General features: G+C 36.4%; 2 pseudogenes; both read right to left on the bottom strand.

Annotated features, from left to right (window-relative positions):
• Window positions 1-343: 343 nt before the first annotated feature.
• On the bottom strand, window positions 344-1,270 carry LOC129489916 (olfactory receptor 8J1-like; annotated as a pseudogene).
• A 2,017-nt stretch (window positions 1,271-3,287) lies between these two features.
• Window positions 3,288-4,189, bottom strand: LOC129489921 (large ribosomal subunit protein uL18-like; annotated as a pseudogene).
• Window positions 4,190-9,739: the final 5,550 nt, after the last annotated feature.

Here is a 9,739-nt window from a genome sequence, read left to right on the forward strand (position 1 = left end):
TTTTACTTCTCTCACCGTAATATTTTGCTTCATTCAAACTTATTTAACTTTTTTAAACTTATGTTTTTTCCAACTGCTGGAAACCATTTTTATTTCAAACCACCTACCTGCTTAATCCCAGGCAGAATTGGTGAATAACATTTTTTTTCTAACTTAACCTCACAACTCAAAGAGTTTCAGTTTATTTTTTAATTCAAAGCTCCCTGAATTGTATCCTGTTGTAATTCTTATGATTGCTTACGAACCTGTAAGTCAGCTACCTACCCTTTCTTTTTCCTACATTTTCTCTCACATAATGGCAGCTTATATTAACTCTCTCCTCATTTACCTGTACTGTTTAAAATTACATTGTTTTAAAGGAATAGCACGGATTTGTCATGAATCTCTGTAGAGCAGTCTTCACATCTTTATTCCTCAGGCTGTAGATCAAGGGATTCAGCATAGGAATTATCAACGTGTAAAACACAGAAGCCATCTTATCAGTATCTAATGAATGGTTACTTCGAGGCTGCACACACATGAATAGCAATGTCCCATAAAAAATTGTGACTGCCATCATATGTGAAGCACAGGTAGAAAAGACTTTTTTCCTTCCTTCCGAAGAACGTATTTTTAAAATAGAAAAAACAATATTGAAATAAGATACTAGAACTATAATCAAGGAACCAACCACATTTGTTGCTGCAGATATAAAGACAACTGTTTCTGGTAAGTATCAGAGCAAGATAATGCTAACAGAGGAAGATTATCACAGTAAAAATGACTGATTATATTAGAAGAGCAATAGGACACAGAGAATACACAAGATGAAACCACAATAGCTGTAGAAAAGCCATAGAGGTATGTGAGGGAGACCAGCAGGAGGCAGAGCCGCCGAGACACCACCACCATGTAGAGCAGAGGGTTACAAATGGCCACATAGCGGTCATAGGCCATCACTGCCAGCATCATTACCTCCCATACAATAAAGAACAAGAACCCTCCCAGTTGGGTGGCACATTCATAGAATGAGGTAGTTTTCTTCTTTACTATAAAGTTAATCAGCATTTTAGGGGCAATGACAGTAGAGTTACCAAGATTAATGAAAACCAGATGTCGCAGGAAAAAGTACATGGGGGTCGAGAGTCAACACTGGTGAGGGTGATGATGCCCAGTTCCCTGCCATGGTCGGCACATAGAGCACCAGGAAGAGGGGAATCTGGAGCTCTGGACAGCTAGAGACACCTGTGAGAATAAACTCAGTGACCCTGGTGAAATTTTCAGGAGCCATGCCAGAGTTTGGAAATTCATCTGTTTGGGAGAAAAGAGAGGTTAAAAACTTTAAAGAATTATTTGTAGGACTGCGCTTATATGGCTAGGACAATTCCCTGGTAACATTTCTTTGAATTGTGTATTACTCTAACTCAGTTATTAAACTCAAGCTTGTAGGTCTAATAAGTAAACTTGGTAATTATTTCAGAGAGAGAAAGATCAATTATGGAAAAGTATAGTAAATTAAATAGATGATCCAGCATCATGAAACATTTTGAGGATTTACTTCCTCACAGTCTTATTGAATTATGATTACATTCTTAGTTTGCAAACATTTGAAGCCACAATTAATATTTTATATCATTTGCATTAGGCATGAGAAAGGCTTGAGGGCATTGTATGTCTGCAAATTATCCAATTTCTAAATTTGAGACTTCTTGCTTTTTCTTAGGAATGGGTGATTCTAGGTACTATCCTGACCCATTTTCTTTATTCATTTCATCCTTGTATAATGTGTATTATGCACATTTAACTCATATATTTTGCCATCCATGTCTGTTTGCTTTTTATCTCTTTTTTAAATTAACTCTGACTAAAATACATGGAGATATGTGTCCCCACGTTTATTTTTCAGGTGACAATTTTTTTTAGCTTTCAATATATAATATTGGTGAAAATTTTATTATTTTTGTAATTTCTTGGCATTATGCTTTACTGGATACTACTTTCTGTTCCTTCTTTCTCATGTCTTTTTGTTGGTCTGTTTCATGAGTTTGTACAGCTCCTCATAGTTTTCACATTGTATTTTATGTTTAATCACAATTTTTATTTATATAATTAGATATTATTTTTACCACTTATAAAGTATATCTGCTCTTTTAGTTGATTTTTATTCATATTTTTTATTTTTTTATATTTTATTACAGAAATGAGTAAATATTGTTATTTTATAGACTTTCTGTGATAACTACAATGCTCATATTTGACATAGAATTTAAATGTTATTTTAATGTGGCTAAATATTTCCCTTGAGTTCTTTATATTTAGGATGATCTTCCACCCCTAACTAAGCCAATTAGAGTCTCTGCTATAATTTATAGTTCCCCTGTTGTGGATTCCTGGTCCAAAGAAATCCTGTCATAGTCCCTCATCTAAAAATGTGGAGTTAAGTTACAGAGAGTTAACACTATATCATTAAAAATGCCTGAATTTTAAAATCCCAGAGCTGTTTAAATTTTTTTCTCCTTCTAAAAAAAAAGATACAATGAAAAGAAAAATAGAAAACTATTCTGCAGTGTGAAAAAAGAATGAAGTGAACCAAAATAATTCCTAACATTGTTAATATCTGATCTCAGTGTGATTCTCAAACCAAACACCACACATTTTCTTGTTTTTAAAAAAATCTTATTTATTTATTTACCACCTGTTTATTGAATTCCTTACTCTGGTAATGTGCAAACTTCAGATAAACTAGTTATCCCTTGTTTTATGGACCTACTATTCCAATGAAAGGAAACATACCAAAATCTGGTAAAGAAACATAGATACAAGATTATTGCACATTTCAATAATAAATAAAGAAATTAAACAAGATACATTATGACAACTTGGGAAAATATTTTCACACGGTATGTTATGGGAAGGTCTTTTTTAATTTTAGCAGTTTCTTTTTATTTTTAACTTCTTTTTCTTCAGCTTTTATTTTAAGATGGGAAGGCCTTCTTGAGAAGGTGACATATGTATTGAGACCTTAAGGATCCGAAACAACCAGATGTTTAATGAATCATAGGAAGAACATTCAAGGATTCTAGTGGAGAATGTATATGCTGAAAACACTGGTATGAGGTAGAAAATAACTTAAAGCATTTAGTTTTTGAGGGGGAAGGTGGTCTTAATGGAGGACAGTGTGAATAGATTATAATAAGGAAGAATTATGTCACAATGATTGTTTGAATTTTATTTATTAATTTTTTTTTAGTTGCTGTCCATAAGTTTATTGTCTTTATCTGAAAAATCCTCATAGAAAATTGTTTGGTTTAGCTTTCAGCATCCCGCTCCTGAGGTGTGAGGACGCTTGCCTTCTTTTGAGCTACCCAATCTTTCTTCTGATCAAGGGACATTCTGGGATGGTTCTGCCTCTTTTTCATAACTTCTTTCTTGGGCTTCTTTTCATAGACTGGATTTTCTCGTATAGCAGCATGAGCTTTCTTATACATCTCCATCATGTCTGGAGTTACGCTGTTCTTTATATATTGAGAGAACTGTTTCTTGTAAGCATCTTCTTCCATTAAGTAGCACAACTAAGCTGCAACATTCTGGCCCATGATGTCCTTCCGGTGTACTTCTGCATTATATCCCTTGCTTTCAGAATCATAATCAGGGAATTGTTTGGTACTGTGAGGGATAGACAAGCCTCCATCCGCAGTTTCCTTCAGGGTGCCAAAAACTTTATTGCCAGTGGTAGTTCTGGCAAGGCCTGCACCCAAATAGCAGGTAAAGGCACCTGGCTGACCATCAATGCTTTCCACATTGTATTCATCACCAGTCGCCTCCACTTGGCCTTCATAGATCTTGTCCATGCCAAACTTATTGAGAAGCCTGCAGGCCAGCAGCAGGCAAGTACAATAGGCTGCAGCATAATTTATCAGGCCAACCTTCACACCATATTTTGGCAGTTCATGTGCATGTGCCACGTGGACTATCACATTCCCCTCTATACAGACATAAGCGATCTGACAAATAATATATCTGTTTGTTACATGAACTATCATCCTGCATTTGGATGTGTTGTATTTATTTTTACGCTTTATCACCAAGCATTTCCGAGCATGGTAATCAGTTTTATCCTCTCATCATCTTCTAAATTTCACTTGGTATATCTCTTAAAGTAGGCCTTATTCTTAACAACTTTAACAAACTCCATCCTGCCGAAGAGAGGCCTGCGTCCACGGCTTGACAGAGACCTGCAGGCCTTGAATTGCAAGCCATGACAAAATTTTAAGATAGGTGAATAACATTATTAGCTTTAAGTTTTAAAAAGGTTACTCTTGTTGTTATAAAGATAATGAATTACAGGATTGGAAAAGCTCGAGGCAGGGCAGAAATGGAAATTTTAAAATAACCACAAAAAATGAGTTTAGAGGTTGATATGGGATTTCAGCTAAAATGGAGAAACTCAATATCAAAACATGGTAACATTGACAGGAGCAGAAACAAGATGACCTCCTCAATGTAATTTATATAATAAGTTATATAACATATATGAGAGAATAACAGATGGGGGTTTATTTTGACTGGGGTAACAGCTGTGCCATTTTTGAATATGAGACAATATGTTTTAAGATGGAGTAAACAAAGTGATATTTTGAACATATTAAGCTTTATGTGCTTATGAAACATTTAAATAAAATTGAAGCAAGCTAATATTTAAGTCTGGAGGATATTGATGTGGTTAGACTTGAGAAACATCAATCTAAATAATGATAAAGTATTTTTTCATATGTCAAGATTTTATAAAAATTTATAATCCAAATTCCTAACTTGTTCTTCATTCAGTTTGCATCATTTTCCACTGAAGATCAATCCTGTTTTTGAGACTCCAGTTTTCCTTTTATTTCCAAACACTACATAACAGGTAGTTGTGCTTCTGTGTCCCCTCCCATGCCCTTTTCTTACCTTGCCTTCCCTGGGTTTCTAATTTTAATATTCTGTCTGCAGCTTTCATTCTATTTGCTATCCCCCTTAGCAAACATGCAAACTATCAGCCAATATAAATGCTTACAGATTGTATCAGATACTCTGTTTCTGCTGAAACCTAGTGCTTTATGATTTATTTGAAAATTCAATAATTAATTATTAAAAAATGATTTTTAATCACAAAAGTCATATTCATCCTATAATTTTCTTTTGAATCTCAAGATTGCACTATTTGCTAATTTCTATGAATACTTTCCCATCCTATGCACCTCCCTCTTCTACTTCCTTAGAGCAAGCCTTCTATAACACTTTCATTAATTATTGTATCCTTCCTGGTTCACCATGTTATGATTCTTTGTGGTTGTACTGGCAGGAATGCCAGTCATTAAGGATTTTTGTGCAATTAGGCTATGTTATCCAAGGTATTCATTAGAATAATTGAAATATGCTTTTACCTCATTTATCATCAGATTCACATGACTTTTCTGGTCATTTACCCTACAAAACATGCATTAAAGGCATATTTTTATTTCTGACCTTCCGTGTCTTCACTGGTATGGATTCTTCTGAGATTGCTTTGTTTTTAGTGAGAGGTAGAATCTTCTCTGCAAAGTTTGTCCACCATTTGTAGCAGTGGCTCCATATATTTAAAAACCAGAAATGAAGGTAGCATCAAATGAGGCTAATAAACTTTAATTTTGTAGTATCTAAAAATGTCATTTCTGATTACTCTCTAGGCATGTTCAATCTTTTCAAAAATACGAATGAATTGAGAGACTAGAAAGATAGATGAGGTTTTGTTTGTTTGTTTGTTTGTTTTTGAGATGGAGTCTCGCTCTGTCGCCCAGGCAGGCTGGAGTTTTTTTTTTTTTTTTTTTTTTTGAGACTGAGTCTCCCTCTTTCACCCAGGCTGGAGTGCAATGGCACGGTCTCGGCTCACTGCAACCTCCGCCTCCTGGGTTCAAGTGATTCTCCTGCCTCAGCCTCCTTAGTAGCTGGGATTACAGGTGCACGCCACCATACCCACCTAGTAGAGACAGGGTGTTGACCAGGTTGGTCTCAAGTTCCTGACCTCTGGTAATGCACCCACCTTGGCCTCCCAAAGTGCTGGGATTACAGGAGTAAGCCAGTGTGCCTGGTCCTCGATGAGTTGTCTTTAAATTAGCACAGTGTTTTACAGCTAATGGGTAACAATAATAGCCTTTAATTTAAATATATATATATTTATTCCCTATTACTAGTTTTAGTCAACAACAATAGCCTTTTAAAAAGCGTGTTTTCGAAATACTTTCATTGTACTTAGGGTTTTCTTTTGTTATACGATCTGAGGGAGAATGAAAAGAAAGTAAACTTACTTTTGAACATGCTATTTTAGGTTAGTTGAACTAAGAGCAACCCAGGCAATGAGTTTTTTTTCTATATTCCTCTTGATAATGTTATAGTGATTTTGTCCCATTACACCAGAAATCTAGGGTTGGGTAGTTTATCTTAAAGTCTTGCTCCTGCTTTTGGAAATGTCTTCCTGCAAATTGAAGTCCTTTGTTTTGATGTCTAATGGAAGTTCTTCTTTGCTGTTTCTTCTGAGGTAAAATGCTAACAGATTTATTTTATGATAGGATAGATGATTTAACTAAACACTTTCCATTATTGCAGTGGATTGCATATTATGCTTCTATATATATTTGCTTGTACATTATCACATCGAATGGATAATTTTACTGAGAATGCTTGCATTCTACACTTGTATTCTCAAAAAAGGGCATCGTTTAGACTTTGGGTAGTTGTATATCCAGTTTTCGCTCATAGGCTATCCTGTACAATGTACAATTTTTATTGTAAATAATATTGCAATAATACAGCCATGATATAAACAGTCTCTGTGAGCAAAAATTCCTAGTTTCAGTAGTGACATAATTTTTTTAAGTACATGAGACATAATCATGCCGTTTCTATTTTGGAGACATAAATAGCTTGATCATATTTGATGCCCCGTATTCCTAAAAACAGTTATAAATCTGAAAAACAAACTTATTTGTTTTATCTTATCATATTTCTGTATAATGAGCTTTAAAAGATCCAAAACCATACCTTGGCTCATTTTAAGATATGGTTTTGATCTTTAAAAGTCATTATACAATAATAAGGTAAGTCTTTTCCACCCACTTCTAAAGGAGAATCTGCTTCATGTTCTCAGAGCCTATACATGACTGTGGCAATGAGAGTTGATGGGACTTTAAAAGCCTTTGAGACCTTAACTCTGAAGCACAGGCAACTCTAGTATCTACACATTGCCTTTTATGTCTTTGGGGAAGGTGCCATCTGGGAACGGTTTCTTAACAAGGTCTCCCTCTAGAAAGTCAATCAGACACCCCATGAGTCCTTCTGGTAGTCTGTGTTTATTTTGTATTATTGAAATGAGTTCAAGTTCATTACAGCTAAGGGACATGGGGATTAAACTGCGTCTTTTAAAGTAATTCATTTCCATTCAGAGATTCATTATTGCAAGATGAGATATGTAAGAGCTAGAAGCTGATGGTATCACAGATTTAAAAAACCGGTATCTATAAATAATATATTTATTATGTCACTATCTCTGTTGTCTCCCTTTACCTCTTATTTCAAAATATAAAACATAAACTCCCTGATGAAAAAAGGCATTTTTTAAAACACTAAACATTTAGCATGTATGCATTTTTATCCATGTAATGACTAATGGAATTGTTTAGAAAGGAATATGCCTTGGGGAAATTATCATATTTAGGAATTAAGTCCCCTTTGTAGATCCAAAGATCTGCTTCTACAGGCCTTAAATTAAAGCGGAAAATGGAGATATATAGCATGATGACATTTACGTACAGTATAAATCCATGACCTAGAAAACTATTGTCTGCTTTTCAAGAGCACAAGAAAACAAACAGATTCACACTGAGTTATTTTGTGGCAGTTTCCCGATGATGGTGGTTGGGACTGGGTAAAGAAATTAAGATGAAAGCTGTATTGAAGACTATCATAACAAAATACCACAGACTGAGTGGCTTAAACAGTGGAAATTTGTTTTCTTACAGTACTGAAGGACAGACATTCAAGCTCAAGGTCTCAGCAGGTTTGCTTTCTTCTGGGTCCCTCACCTGGGATTGCAGAGGGCCACCTTTTCACTGTGTCCTCACATAGTTGTCCCTCAGTCTGTTTATGTGCCTGGTATATCTCCTTCTCTCTGTCCTAATCTCTCTTCCTATCAGGATGCCAGTTTTATTGAATTAGGACCCAGCTAAACGACTCCAACTTAATTAATTGCCTTTGTAAGGCTCTGTGTCCAAATACAGTCACACTCTGAGGTACTAGAGATTAAGGTTTTAACGTATGAATTTTGAGATAGACCATCCAGTCCATAACAAGAAAGATTAAAACATGAATAATAAAGAGGATTTGCTGGCTGAATAATGAAAATTTGTCATGAACAGAGGAACATAATTATTCTAAACCTCTTATGTTAGGCCCAAAACAGCTGAAAAGATGGAATCTTCATTGGGAGGAAAATCTGCTTCTGGAAATCTGTTCTACAGAAGTAATATGAGTTACTTAAATATATAAATAAAATCTTCATAAGATTATTTTTTCAGTGAGGTAAACAGTTTAGGAATTTGTTAAGTAAATTATGGGATATGTTTAGTACATAAGCATATATTCTTTAAAAATTTTATTTATGTAAATTATATAGAAATTTGAGGAAAGCTTCTGAGAGGCTTAATACTAGAGATAGTATTAAAAGGGTAATGTTTTACTTCATGGTCACACTTCTATGTGGAATCTAAAACAACCAAACTCATAGAAGCAGAGAGTAGAAGTGGTTGCTGGGGCTGAGGAGTGGGAGCCTCTTGGAGATGTTGATCAAAGAGTATAAAGTGTCAGTTATGTAATGTATTATGTTAAATGTAAGTGTGTAATGTAATGTAAATTATGTAAGTTAAGTGTAAAATGTAAATTATGGAGGATAAATAAGTTCTGGAGATCTAATGTCCAGTATGGTGATTATAGTTAATAAGACTGTATTGTGGGTGGAGCCAAGATGGCCGAAAAGGAACAGCTCCGGTCTACAGCTCCCAGCCTGTTTTACAAAGAAGACGGGTGACTTCTGCATTTCTGTTTGAGGTACCGAATTCATCTCACTAGGGAGTGCCAAACAGTGGGTGCAGGACAGTCGGTGAAGCGCACTGTGCGTGAGCCGAAGCAGGGCGAGGCATTGTCTCACTCGGGAAACACAAGGGGTCAGGGAGTTCCCTTTCCTAGTCAAAGAAAGGGGTAGCAGACGGCACCTGGAAAATCGGGTCAGTCCCACCCTAATACTGCGCTTTTCCAAAGGGCCTGGAAAACAGCACACTAGGAGATTGTGTCCTGCACCTGGCTCGGAGGGTCCTATGCCCACGGAGTCTCGCTGATTGCTAGCAAAGCAGTCTGAGATCAAGCTGCAAGGCAGCAGCCAGGCTGGGGGAGGGGCACCCGCCATTGCCCAGGCTTGCTTAGGTAAACAAAACAGCCAGGAAGCTTGAACTGGGTGGAGCCCACCACAGCTCAAGGAGGCCTGCCTGCCTCTGTAGGCTCCACCTCTGGGGGGAGGGCACAGACAAACAAAAAGTCAGCAGGAACCTCCAGAAACTTAAATGTCCCTGTCTGACTGACAGATTTGAAGAGAGTAGTGGTTCTCCCAGCATGCAGCTGGAGATCTGAGAATGGACAGACTGCCTCCTAAAGTGGGTCCCTCACCCCTGAGCAGCCTAACTGGGAGGCACCCCCC

This window comes from Symphalangus syndactylus, chromosome 1 (genome assembly GCF_028878055.3).
Source record: "Symphalangus syndactylus isolate Jambi chromosome 1, NHGRI_mSymSyn1-v2.1_pri, whole genome shotgun sequence".
NCBI classification, from domain to species: Eukaryota; Metazoa; Chordata; class Mammalia; order Primates; family Hylobatidae; genus Symphalangus; species Symphalangus syndactylus.